The 14,421-nt window shown below is 38.5% G+C and overlaps 1 long non-coding RNA gene across 3 annotated transcripts in view; it reads left to right on the top strand.

Annotated features, from left to right (window-relative positions):
• LOC143660374 (uncharacterized) overlaps positions 1–14,421 on the top strand; it is a 187,219-nt gene that overhangs the window by 171,737 nt on the left and 1,061 nt on the right. For 2 of the 3 annotated variants that reach the window (XR_013163992.1, XR_013163991.1), the window contains 2 exons: positions 6,256–6,407; positions 7,166–7,235. This is a non-coding gene — a long non-coding RNA (uncharacterized LOC143660374). Of the gene's footprint in view, positions 1–6,255; positions 6,408–7,165; positions 7,236–7,891; positions 8,170–14,421 lie in introns of all 3 variants that reach the window. The other variant, XR_013163993.1, reaches the window with a different exon arrangement.

Genomic DNA, 14,421 nt, shown 5'->3' with positions numbered 1-14,421 from the left:
AATTATACTAAGCAAACTCTTGGTGCTAAAATCTAGAGGAAAGGTTACGAGGAGATAGAGAGTAGAGAATGGTGAGCGGAAACTTAAGTTGTAAAGAATTTTTATATGGTTGTCTATAAATGTTAGGAAATGAATAGAGGTGATGGTAGCACATTACTGTGGGTATAAGTTACAGTGCTGAATTATGTGTATGAATATAGTTGCAAGGGGAAGTGTAGGGTCATGTATGACACCAGAAGGAAAGCTAGAGGATAAAACATGGGACTGCATAACAAAGGGAACCTTATTGTGGCCAATGACCTTGGTTAACTGTATAAATATAAGAAGGTTTTCACATGAACTAGAAAAAAATGCATGTCACTATTATAAGTGTTAATTATAGGGTGCTATATGGAGAAAACACAACTAATTCAAACTATGGACTACAGTTAACAGTAGTATTGTAATATCCTTTCATATATTGTAACAAAGGTACTATACTGTTGATAAGGGTCAATAAAGGGATGGGCATGAGGTGTATGGGATTTTTAATTTTTTTGAGCAAGGAGAAAGTTCTCAAATCCACTGTGATGATGAATACACACTATGATTATCCCAAGAGCCAATGATTGTACACTTTGGATGGATGATATGGTATATGAATAAAACTGTAAAAAAAAATTAATGTATAAAAAAATGCCAGGACCAACGCAATATTTTTCTTTGCGTACTCAAATTTCATATATAAGAGGATTTTGATTAATATATTACAGTTCTTCTAAATAAAAACATTTTTAAATGTGTCAGCATAGAGGTGTAGAATCACAATACTGTCATTTTACCACAAGAAAATTGGCAGCTGTTTTTATGCAAGAGTGTGAGTTTAGGATAGAACTATCACTTACTGTTTATAGAGTTTATCATTGTGATAATCTTTGCTTTAGGTCAAATTGTTATAGGAAGATTACCAGGATCTTGGGCTTCCATGGAGTCTCAAAGAGTTTCAGGGTTTATTAGTTGCAATAAAAGTGTGTAGCGTTCTTATATTTGCAGTCCAAGTGTTGTGAGTGTGTCAACAATATTTCAACCTAATTGATGCTTGATATGGTTAAACTTAAATTTTCATGATTTTAGTACCATTTTATTTTGCATCTGACCTGTGGCACTTCTCAAATAGCTTGCCTTTTTTTCTAAATATGCAATTTTGTATTTAATGCAGTTGCTTCTTTAAGAGAATAAAGGCATATGCATTTGCGTCCACATATAGTTGGATTGAGAGTTGAACAAAATAAAATGTACAAGGTGCCCTGTTTAAAATGAAGCAATTGTTTCATATGAATAGGTGATAAAATTTCACAACTATACAGTGAGAGATTATAGAGTATCAGTTACATTCACATTAAAGTCTTCTCTACTGGCCTTTGAACATTTATAGAATCTTACAATTTTTAGACGGTATAGTGCTTTTATAGAAGTATTACACCCCCCTCAATATATACCTGCACCCTTCATTTCCATTCACATAATATAAAGACTAAATGCACGCTTGGCTGATTTTTATAAACATAGAAGACAGAGAAGCCTCAGTTTTAGGAAGGACAAAATAATAATTGGCAAGATAATGATAGCTCTATTTATTTTTCTGGAGTCTTATGCTCTGTAACACTAGGCTACTAACCTCATTTTCATCATTCTAACATGATGTGTCAATTAGAGATTAGAATAGAGAGTTGTGCTGCTCGCCCAAATACAGCTGGTCCAAAGGAGAATGACCATGGACAAGGGGACCACAGGTAGATGTCCTGCAAGTCCTGGAATGCTTCTCCTGGAGAAGAGGGATGCTTGGGACTGGGAGGGAGAGAAGTGTCTTCAGGTATCAGAAGCACAGTCATGTGGAAGAGAGGTAAATTTAACCCAGGTAGTCGTAAAAAGTCCAAATAAAGAACAATGATCAGAAATTAGAGAGATGCTGTTTCTGTAACCAAACAGGGAAGAATTTTCTAACAAATCATTATCACTGTCCAAAAATGGAAATCCTTTCTCTTGAGAGGCTGAGGAGCCCCCTACATGTCTCATGCTGCAGCCCTAAGAGAGCTGAGGGCAATTCGAGAGTCTCCAGTTAGTCCTTCGGCCAATGATTGATTATTATAAGTAAAGGAAATGGTTTTCCATGGAGAGAATGGTGGTAAAACTCAGTCTGATTTTCTCCTATTTGAAGATGCTTTGTAGTGTCATAATGTTTCTACGTGTCAGGAAATGTATGAATTCAAATTAGCTTAGAAAAAAAAAAGAAAGAAAAGATGGACCGAAGTCCCTCAGTGCATAACAGATGGCATCAAACTGAAATTGATGTTGATAATCAATGTCACAATATCTTAGGGCACCATTGACAGAAAGTATGGGGCTGAAACCTAATCCAAGCAGCTCAATATAAAGTATAGAACTGAGAGAGATGGCAGAGGGAATACAGAAAATTAACCTGGAAGTTATCTGAAAACGTAACTTTAGCAGAGTTTGACTTATTTCTAGACTCTTTGAAATGTATTTCCTAGTAAATGCAAGGCAGAGAAATCAATAGCGAACAGACTCTGCTTATCTGTGTGTGTTTGACCTTCTTTAGAAGGGCTTCTGAAGGCCGCTGATGGACTGCAGAGGTGGGATATTGACCTTAGTGTGCCTATAACTAACTTTGGAGACTTTGCATCGTAACCTCAGAAAGCTCATGTCTGCAAAGATCCTTTGTGCTGCTGTACTAATCATCTCTTCAGCATACAAATGTGCTTTTAGCCATTGCCCAGGGAATCAGCATGCATTTATTGTTGCATGGGTACCTGGTGTTAGTAAAAGTGCTCCCTCCTTAGCTTAGTGATCCTAAGTTACCCAGGATAGGAACCACCTACAACTAAATCCGGTGGAGGTCACCCGTTTTCCCGGTTTTGTTTTTTTTTTTTGTTTTTTTTCTTTTTTGAGAGGGAGATGGTAATGCCAAAATTAAAAAGAGAAGCTCTCAGGTGACCTCCCCCTTTCTGGATGAACCTGAGAATTTATTGTCAGGGTTGCTAGCAGCTCGTTCACGTTGAAGTTCACCGCTGGCAGGACAACCCAGACCTGGGCCACACTTGAAGGTTTATGCATTTGCCTGCTGGCACGTACATTGATGTTTTTCTGTTTCCTTGTGCTTTAATTCTTTGTAACTTTCCATTTTGTTGTAATTATGGACCTTGAGAAAAGTTGCAAGAATGATCCAAAAATTAATTCCCTTATGCCCTTCATCAGATTCAGCAGTTGTTGATTTTACCCTCCCCCCCTTTCTTTTTCTTCTTTTAGTCTCTCTTTTCTCTTTTTCAGGAAGTGTACAGTTTTCTCTTGCCACATAACAAATTACCAAAAATGTAATAGCTTCAAGCAACACACATGTAAAATGTAAAAGCAGTCCTGGAGGTCAGAAGTCCCTCAAGGCTCAGCCAGGCCCTCTCCTGGGGGCTGGGATCAAAGAGTCAAGGCAGGGCTGCATTCGTTTCTGGCCTCTCTGGGAAGACCCCACTTCCAAGCTCGTTTGGGTTATTGGCAAAATTCACTTGTTTCCCGCTGAGGTCCTGTTTCTTGGGGCTGCTCTCAGCATGTGGAGGTCATGTGCATTCCTTCTCGCGTGGTTCTCTCCATCGTCAAACCAACATTGAGACTGTCTCATGCCTCAAGTCCCCCAGACTTTCCCTCCTTCTACCAGGAGGAAGGCTCTCTGCTTTCAAAGACTCAAGTGATTACATGGGACCCACAAGGATAACCTCCTGCTAATATGGCATGAAAAGATCGTGGGCGTGTTATCACATCATATTAACAGATGCCCAACAAAAGGGTGTTGGAATCTGAGGTGCCAGTTTTAGAATTCTGCCTACTGCAGGAAGGGAGTCAGTCAGGCTGGACCTTGACAGCACAGCTCTCTGCTTGCACGTTGCAGGGGAATCTGAAATGAGGGTCTGCGTTTGGAGGAGAGAGTTTGAAAATTTAGTGATGATTACCACACTCTACTGAGAACTTAGTAAAACCAAGACATTACAAATCTCATCCACTTATTACAATAACCTCTTGAGGCAAGTATTACTCTTATTTGAAAATCAACACAACTAAGCTTAGAGAGAACTGTTAAAAGAATTACCAAATAACACACAGCAAGTACATAACAAACCCGGGGTCAAAGCAGATTTGCTTGGCCAAGCTCCTCCAGCCTCTACTTGCAGCCTGAGCTGTCTTATTTAATTACATGCTCCTGGTTTTCCCTGACCTTCTCCATATGAGAGCTTATCAAAATTTATTTGTCTTGGGGGAAGAAAAAGTATCTGTCATATCAAATTTCTTTGATGTTTTACTTTATTCCAAGTGATATATTTGCTAAACAGTTTAGAAATAAAGATGCCCTAGTCATAACCTCGTATTTATCCTGCTCTTATTTAGTTTAAGAGTATTTAAGATTTGACATTTGTTCTAGTTTACTAACTGCTGGAATGCAATATACCAAAACCAGAATGGCTTTTAAAAAGGGGAATTTAATAAGTTGCTAGTTTACAGTTCTAAAGGTGAGAAAATGTCCCAATTAAAACAAGTCTATAGAAATGTCCAATCAAAGGCATCCATGAAAAGATACCTTGGTTCAAGAAGGCTGATGAATCAGGGTCTCTCTCTCAAGTGAGACGGCACATGGTGAACACAGTCAGAGTTTCTCTCTCATCTGAAAGGGCACATGGTGAACATGGCATCATGTGCTAGCTTCTTCTCCTGGTTTCCTGTTTCCTGAAGCTCCCCGGGAGGCATTTTCCTTTTTCATCTCCAAAGGTTGCTGGCTGGTGGACTCTTCTTCTCATGACTACGTCATTCTGCTCTGCTGTCTCTGAATCGCTCATTCTCCAAAATGTTTCCTCTTTTATAGGACTCCAGAAATTTATCAAGACCACCCAAATGGGTGTAGTGATATGTCATCACTTAATCCAGTTTAACAACCACTCTTGATTAAATCACATCTCTAGGGAGATGATCTGAATGCAGTTTCAAACATGCAGTATTGAATAGGGATTATTCTGCCTTTGTGATATGGGATTTAGATTAAAACATGGCTTTTCTAGGGGACATACATCCTTTCAAACCAGCCTAACATTAAATCTGTTCTGTCAAGATTATGCATGGGTATCTCATGTCCCTGAATGATTTTTTTAATACTTATATTGGCATCTTCACACACATACATGGTATACTATCAGTGGTTCACAACATCATCGCTTAGCTGTGTATTCATCACCTTGATCATCCAGACAACATCTGTATCACTCCAGAAAAAAACAAAAACAAAAAGAAAACACTCATATATGCTATATCCCTTTCACCCCTCCCTCTCATTGGCCACTAATATCACAATCTACCCAATTCATTTTTCCCTTTATTCCCCCATGATTTATTTATTTTTCATCCATATTTTTTTACTCTTCTGTCCATATCTTTGATAAAAGGAGAATGAATGATTTTTTTAAGCTGTTAAATATGGTTTAATATTTAGTTTAACTTGGTTTGATCATATAAACTTGAACATTCTCCCATCTGCCTAACGTTTTATGTGTTTGGCATTCTAAAGTCATTTATTTAAAAAATATCTGTCAAAGTTGAAGGCCAACAGAGTTATCCATTAGAGAAATGTTCTGGTGCAGCAAAGTGGGTGTGGTAACTCTGTGGCACCCCTGCAAAGAGCATATGTTCTAAGGTCAGACTGACTGGACTCAGCAGGAATTTAGGCATTGCTCAATCTCCTCAACTATAAAATGGAGGTAGTAAGAAAACCTACTTTCTGAGATTCTTGGCAGATTTAAGTGAAAGAAGCCATGCAAAACATGTAGCAGACTTAATAATTTGTTTTTGTTTACTAATTACAATAAAACAATAGAACAATAATCTAGGGGATTTGATGACAGGTCTCTGAAATATTCAGAAATATAGGAATTCAAGCATGGTTCGATCAAGGCTATGTTTTAATTTTTCTGTGATCCTTTTGCCTTTTACCTAGAGTGCCTGTCTACCAGGAGGAGGTCAGGCTCTATTTTCAGGCTGGCTTTTCTCATGGCCCCAGCTATCCACAAGAAGGAATTGAGGCATCACACGTGCTCACTCACCTCTTAAGAGGAAAGGGAGAGAGTTTCACTTCCACAGTTATTGAATACACTTCTGAATGGACCATTCCTGCATAAGTGTTATAGCCAAGGGAAATGTCATGCACTGCTTGACTTACTTTTTCAGACTCTCTCTGAAGTAATGGTGTCGGATTGATGGGATTTCCTTTAGCTGCTGAGACATATCATGGCCTTCTCCTCAAGGGAAGGCTGGAGTCATACTCATCCACATCAAATGTCTGCAAAATAATGGAAGAAGGGTGCAGTGACTTTTGTAAGGTATCCATAATGTTTTCTATCATATTTAATAAATCTTAGTTATAATTATAATAATAATCATGGACAATAACAATTATTATAATCTTGATTTTTGTATTTGTTCATAGGGCAGGCTATTTGCTCTAGTTTTGAATCTGCATACCTCCAGAGGGCAACACACTACAATTGTTGATGGTTTCTCTATTTAACTTCTGCATTAGCTTTGTATCTTAAGTATCTGTGTTTGTATACCATAGCATGATCTTGGGGGCTTGTGATGTGTTTATTTTTTTAATTTTATTTATTTTTATTTTAAAAATATTTTTATTGTTGAAACAACATACAAACACAAACATTCTTAACATATAAACGTTCCATACATGGTGTACAATCAGTGGCTCAAATATCATCAGAGTTGTGTATTCATGTGATGTAGTTTTTAGCTGGAATACTGTTCTGTATTGGAAGCAGTTGCCCCTGCAACTGCACATGCTATGTGTTTTTGCAAAAATCTGCACAATCCACTGTGATGGTTATTTTCCTGTTTGCAGTCAGAACATTTCCACCTATTCTGTGATAATGCTCAGTTTTCAAAGGACTGGCTCCTGAAAATTACCTTGCCCAGGCTCCTTTGCCAACTGCTATCAGTTAAATTTACTCAATGGAAAGGACAAGTAGGAGACTAAAGTTCTGAGGAGGGGAAAAGCCAGATAGTTGTCCCCTCTCTTTGCACTTCATGCGGGGTCCTCACACGAAGTTGTTTCTCTTTTTGGTTCTAGCTCCTGCACAGCAGTTCCAGCTACTGGGTGCTTGCCACATGCATCCTGCCTTGGTCTCTCCAACTGTGAGGTGTGTATACAAGCCCAGCTACACTTGCTTATTTCTGGTTTGCCTCTGTGCCCTGTTTGGCTTTTCAAATCTTCCAACACTATTGTTACTGGTGCTCCATATTAAATTCCCTCTATTGAATTACCTGGGAGGGCTCTGTATTCCTGCCTTGAGCCTGACTGATAAAAATCATTGAACTTCAAAATCCTGACATTCTAACCTTAATAATGACTTTTTTCAGGCATAAATCATATTGTCTTTAATGCTAATGTGATTTATTTTGTAAAAAAATTAGATTTCTTGGTTTAAAAGTGATATATGCTTTCTTTGAAAGTTATAGTTCTCAAGATGATTTAATTTCTTAACTTTAAAATGCTATGTGTTGAGATATAGTTTAACTGAATATATGTGCTTTATTTGAAAAACTCTATTTCAACTGATTTTGATCAAATTCCATTATTGGGTCATAAGTGAAATAAAATTGCAGACATCTGTTTTATTAAAAGCCAGTTTTTGAGGTGGGAAACCATATACTTTTAATCAAGACTTCAATAGATTATTGAGAAGCACTTAAATTGAGCAAAGGAACTTTGGTGAACCACACAAAACACAAAACTTGACAGCCATCTGGAATTGTTGGAGAATCCATCTTTTTTGATGGTTGGATTGTTTTTCAGATGATTGAGGTTTTGCCCATTTGTCGTCATGAAGAATTGTTTGCTTGCAAGGAAGAGAAATTCACTGCCACTGGGTTAGGCAAAGTAAAGGAATAAATGAAGCAATTGAAAGGCCACTAGGGAACTCAAAGGCAGGAAGTGCTCCTGAGCTTCCAGACGGAGTGGAAGTTGGAATGGAAGCAGATAAGAGCTAGGCCAGTGCCACCATCTTGGCTTCTGTTGAGATATTGCTTCATTCTTCTACATGTGTCCACAGGATTGCCCTGGGGAGAGAAATGGTAAGTTTCTCAGCCTGGGTCACACATCCTACAGCACATGTGTCCAGGGAGTGTGGTTGCATGACCCATTCCCTGCTCAGCAGGGTCTGTGGGAGCAAATGCTCTGAGGATGGCCAGTCAAATATATCAACATGTCACTGGACCACAGATGTACCCAGTCTTGTTTTATAAAAAACATTATTTTTTTGCAATGATCTGTCATAACTTATAAAAGAATTTTCTAATATAATTTAGCTATTTCTCAAGGATGTGTTATATTCAGCAGTCTAGCAATGTCTGCCTGTGAAACAAATGACCTTCGACTGCTGTTTGTGTTTTGCATTAGGTATCGTATTTACATTTCATAATTTTAAAGATTTCTTCTTTGTTACCAGATGTCACTTCTCGCTGTTAATTGGTATGTGCCACTTTTAATTTGTTACTGCTGGGTTTGTTTGGTCTTAGAAACCAAGTAACCTTTATTATAATTGCATATAAAATGAAGTTAATTACACTTTAGTGAGGAGGGCTTTCTCTCTGTTGAGAAAAGCTCCTGAACCTAAGAGCATGTGCTTTTTTTACATTGTGTCCCTCTGACGAGGTGTGAGAATGGAAAACATTTATTTAAATAGGATGTGCTTAATGGATGTGAAGTCGCTTCATAGAGTCACCAGGGTCTCTGCATTTTAGTATCAAGTTCTTTAATTTCATTGCCATGTTTTTATTTAAACAAACACATCACACCTGTGATGAGAAGAATTCTGGTCCCTCCAAGATGCCCAAGTACTTAACCTTACCCGGCAAAGGAGCCTTTGCAGATGAGGTTAAAGTGACAGACTTTGAGATGGAGAATTACTCTGGATTATCCATGTGGGCCCAATCTAATCACACAAGTGTTTAAAAGGCAACACTTTTCTGCATCTAATGCCAGACAGGGAGATGAGACAGAAGAAAGACACAGGTGTGAGAAGGACTTGATACACCACTGCTGTCTTGAAGACAGAGAAACATGAGCCAAGGGACTCTAGGTCCTGGGACTAGAACTCAGCTGGCAATCAGAAAGAAATAGGGACATCAGTCCTACCACCGCAAGAACTAAATTCTGACAGCAACTTGAACAAACAATGAAGCAGATTCTCCCCTTGAGCTTCCAGAAGGGAACACAGCTCTGCCAACCAGATTTTAGCCTAGTGAGACCCACACCAGCAGCCTGACATGCACAACTGTTAGATAATGAAGTTGTGTTTCAAGCCATTAAGTTTGTAGTAATTTGTTATGGAAGCAAAAGAAAACCAATACAATGCCTAAGTCTTGATTTTCTCCCAACAAACCAGAAATGTTTTCTTAAAATAAGTAGGGTCTTCTCATACCAACAAGCTTTTGGCAGACTTTATTTCTGCAAAGGAGTGACAATGGTAATTCTTGTTCCTCACACTCTTCCAGAACTTAGCCATATTCCTATCAAAAGGGGACTCTCTGTTCCACGTTAACATGATAGAAACTTTGTGACTGCTTCCATGAACGGAAGCTGGTAGAAGCAATGCTGTATGACTTTGCAGACTAGGCTAGAAAAGGCCATGCAGCTTCTAATGGTTCCCTTGGGACAGTCACTTGGGGAGACTTTGGCTACCATGTAAGAATCCTGGTTACCCCTGAGGCTGCTGTGGAAAGACCCTTAGAGAGACCACATAAAGGTAGAGCCCCAGGCATTCCAGTTTCCAGCTGTTTAAACCCTCCCAGCCCAGGGACCAGACATGTGAGTGAAGAAGCATTTAAGAGGGCCGCAGCCATGGAGAAGACCCAAAGAAGAGCTTTCTAGATGATTCCAGTCAATACCAGATTTACGCACAGCCTTAAATGAATATTATTTTAAGTCATTATTTTGAGGTGAGTTGTTATATAACAACGAATAATGAGCACATTTTCTTTTTGCTATGAAAGTAATTTTAGTGAGTTTATGCAGATCTGTTTGATCTTAATATTAGTTGCAAGAAAATCCATATGCCCATCATTTACTTGGTAATTACAGTGCATTTAACCTTATTTAGCAGTTCGCTTACCAACATTAACCAAACTTGTTCTCAGTTATCGTATATTCATTTCTCCTAGTAGTCACGAAACTGTGGAGAACCTTTCTTGATTTTACTCTCTTGTGACCAGTCACATTCCATCTCTGGAGTCCACATGCCCTTGGAACTGGGCATGCATTCAGTCTTCACCCTGAGTCACAGATTTATTTCATGCCTTGGCTCCAATGACAGAAAACCATTCATGCGTTATTCTTTTGCTTCATGCTGGAAGACATGGTTTTGGCCTTCAAAATCCATTATTAGGTTCTTGAAGTGAATTAGATGAATCACTTTTCAATTTATATTGATTAAAGAGAAAAAAGGTACAATATTTAAAACTTAACCCAAACTAAAATTTGCTTTCCTATTCCTTAATGTAGCTTATATTTCTGCAGTTTTTGAAAAATCCTTGCAGGTGCATAGCACCCAATCATTAATAACAATTGAACACTTTTATTTCCCGTCTTGTCTGAGAATATATTGTATAGTATGGGGAAAACATTAATAATGCCTTATTTTAATTGCTGTTTATTTGGAGAATTCTGCTATATCCTTTTTCTATCTGAACTCTAATAAATCATAAGTAAGAAGGCTCCAAGGATTTAGGACATTTTAATATGACTGTGAAAACAGAATCAAATTTATAGAACCAGGTGAGATGCAAGGGAACATCCAAACTAACCCCAGCATTTTTAGTCGTGGCATCATTAATCCAAGGAAACAAAATAATCCAATGGCAGAGCCAGAATTAGAAACATCATTTATCTGAGTGTGTCCAAGATGTGTCCCTGTGCAGGGCGTTAGGGCACTGGGTATGCTCTTGGCACTGCTGCCTTATTAGTTTGCAGAACCCAACAAGCAATATTCTATTCAAGATCATTTGTTTATTGAGTTCTCAAGGTGATCCATGACATACTGGGCTGTCTAAAAATTTATCTTTTAAATGATTGCATCTCTATACTCATAATGCTAGCGTGGCTGGATATTGTTTCTGGAATGCCGTGTTTTCCCTTGGGTTTTCCTATCCTTTATGGTCATTTCTTTCTTCACTTTAGATGGCTCCACGCCTCCCATTTGGCAGAAGCTAGGGTACTCCTGGATCACAGCCTCAGAGAAGCAATGAACAGCAGCAGGAGAATTAGAGCCTTTTCTTGGCTTTAATTTTCAAAATTCTAGGCTTTCCTTAGGAAGCTTCAGATTTAGCATCCAATATGACTATGACACCCTAACCCCAACGGCTCCTTCTAAGTAAATAATATGTTCTTATAGAAGAGAGATGTGTGTTATTGGGAAAACCATCAATTTCATGCCCTATTTGATTTTGCAAAGTTAAAAATAAAGAACACACACACACATACATATATATGCACACATTCATGATAGAGGTTGATTTTAAGGGTGTGTGTGTCTCTGCTGTGTGGCAGTGAATTCCCCTGCACTATTTGTCTAGTTACTTTCCAACTTAGACCACTCTCCAGTTCATTTTGTGTGCTGCATTTTTCATATTAATGATGATGCCATTCTATTTCTGCTTCCTTGTGCTTCAGCATTGTTTTTTCTTTAAAAAAAATTTTTTTAAATCACCTTGTACCCTTTTGGCTTACTTATTTTAAAGTTTTCAGCCAACAGTTCTATAAAACCTTCAGCCATCAGTTCTATAAAAACCAATGCTATCAGGAGTGACTATCTGTTTGAAGTGTCGGTATATTTCTTAGCATCAGATTTCTTCCTGTGGCTTTAGAATCTGAGTTTAGAAATCTATTCAGTGTAGAAATTTTTGTTTTGTCTTGGACTTTATTTCTCCTCTGTGCTGCTTGTTCTCCCTGATTTTGCTTTCTGCAGTTGACTCCATCAAGCCCTCAGGCCTGTCTAAATCAAGGTCTTTTAATGGTCACGAGGAGTTATTGCTTCTGAAGATGTTGGGTTCAGGGCAGATGCATCCTGAGATGGACGGTGGCCTTCTCAGATTACACCCATGTTCTCACCTCCTTGTGGCAGCCACTTGCCTGGAGTCCCAGAACTAGTTTCTGTTCACTTGCAGATGTGTTCAATCTCCTTTCACAAGTTCTGGGTGTATTAAACTTTTTTTGTTGCTGTAACAATTTACCACTAACTTAGTGACTCAGAACAACATTAATTTATTAATTTACAATTCTGGAGGTCAGAAGTATGACACAGGCCTCACTGGGCTAAAATCAAGGTGTCAGCAATTCTGCATTTCTTTCTGGAGGCTCTAGGAGAGAATCCTTTTCCTTGCCTTTTGCAGCCTCTAGAGGCCACCCTTATCCCTTGGCTTGTGGCCTCTTCTGTATTCAGAGCCATCAATGGCCAATCAGGTCTTCCATATTGCATCATTGTGTCTGACTCTTTTCTTTCTTTTGCACTTCTAGTCTACATTGAAGGAACTTTGTGATTACATTGTACCCATCCAGATGATCTAGGTATCCCCCTGTTTTAAGGTCAGATGGTAGCAACCTTCATTTCCCTTTGTATGTAAGCTAACCTATTTATAGATGCTAGAGATTAGGATGTAATGTTTTGGAGACGCATTTTTTTTGCCTACTACAGTGGAGGCAATGGGTGCTTTCACCTGCCTCTGGCCCAGGTCTAGTTACCCGTTTCATGAGGAGCAATACTCTTTGCTACTAGCTGCTTCCACCACTAGAGACCAGCAAGCTGGGATCTTAATACTCTTAGCAGTGTGGGATTTTGTTCTTCGTTTCCGGTTCAGAGGATAATTATTTTGTATTTTGTATTATGTATGTCTTTGTAATTTTCTGTTTTTTACGTGCTCCTTCTTTTCTTAGAGGATGGATCAGTGAAGATTTTGAAGTATGGGTCTCACTTGTCATCTTGATATGTAATTTCTCTAAATTCTAAAAGTGGCTGAGCCTGGAATACACAGATGCAACCTTAGAAAAAGATAAAATACTAGGCAGCTCATCAAATAGGAGCAATAGATGTATTTTAAAATATTTTATACATTGTTGTCTTATTTTCCAATATGGATCTTGTTTCCACAGTTAGAGGGATTGAATCAGTTATCACTCCCCTCGTTCCCTTTCCTTGGCCAAGTTTTTTAGATGTAGCTGCTCAGTAAATGCCTGTTGATTGACTGGGTGACTGTCTATTTGTCATAGAGTGCTGACCCCTCCAAGGCCTGCCAAAAACCAGAAGGAAAAATAAAGTGGGCAGTGTTTATTTACCAAAACAGCAGTATTTCTATACCCATATTATAGTGGAATTTTGTCTCAAAGGGAGCTTTGTGAAAAGTAGCATGAAATAAAGGAGGAACTAGAAGATGTTCCAAAATTAAGCATCTTTCATTTTTAATTAAAAATTAAAAGGTTAATTGAATTAAATAAGACCTTTAAAATAAAGGCCTTTATTTAAGGGGGTGAGAAAAACCTTTCTGATATGTTATTCAAGGTGAAAATATAAAAGATCATCACAATAAATGTGAATGCCTCTTTTTATCCACAGCAAGATTTATTGCCACCTGTTTTATGCCCAGTTGACATCTTATTAGAGAAACAGAATCCTGTCCAGAATACCACGGAAGGACCTGGCTGGTTGTTGGCACCATGGAGCCTAATGGTTCCTTCTCTATGGGGTCTCTTTGTCCCTTGGTGACTTCCCTCCTTGGTGACTTCCCTTCATGATTACCAACAAATAAGTTCTCTGAACTCTTGCAGGGTTGTCTGGTTTATATCTTGGTAATCAGCAGGCTGCTCCTGGTTTAGGGGGGTGCTGACCTGAGAATGGGGTACAAGACTTCTTCTGCAATTGCTTAGAATTGCAATTGCAAGGGGTTCTTTCTAGTGAAGGAAAAGTTCAACCAAAAAGATGAGTGGCACAACAGAAGGGTAAGACTAAGGCAATTGGTCCTGGTCTGGAAAATCAAGTGGGTTGGTATTCAGCCAACATGAAAACAGTTAGGGTGTTGTTAACTTTCTGACATATCCTATAAATTTTGTGCATAAAGGAGTCCATTTCTATGTTACTGGATGATGCTATGTACTGGCTTAATTTCTCAGGTCTCTCATCAATACAGTTAATCAGCTAGTACATCTCTTTTCACTGATGATAACATTACAAGGCCATTCTGGCACTTGTTTTGAAATTTTCACCCTTTCATTGGTATTGGTAGAGTCAAAGAGTTGACATCAGTCTGCAACTCTTGCTTGTTAGTACCATAAGTCTG

Source organism: Tamandua tetradactyla, chromosome 16 (assembly GCF_023851605.1).
Source record: "Tamandua tetradactyla isolate mTamTet1 chromosome 16, mTamTet1.pri, whole genome shotgun sequence".
Taxonomy (NCBI): domain Eukaryota; kingdom Metazoa; phylum Chordata; class Mammalia; order Pilosa; family Myrmecophagidae; genus Tamandua; species Tamandua tetradactyla.
Note: the sequence above shows the minus strand (reverse complement) of the source record. Positions and strands in the feature narration are given on the sequence as shown.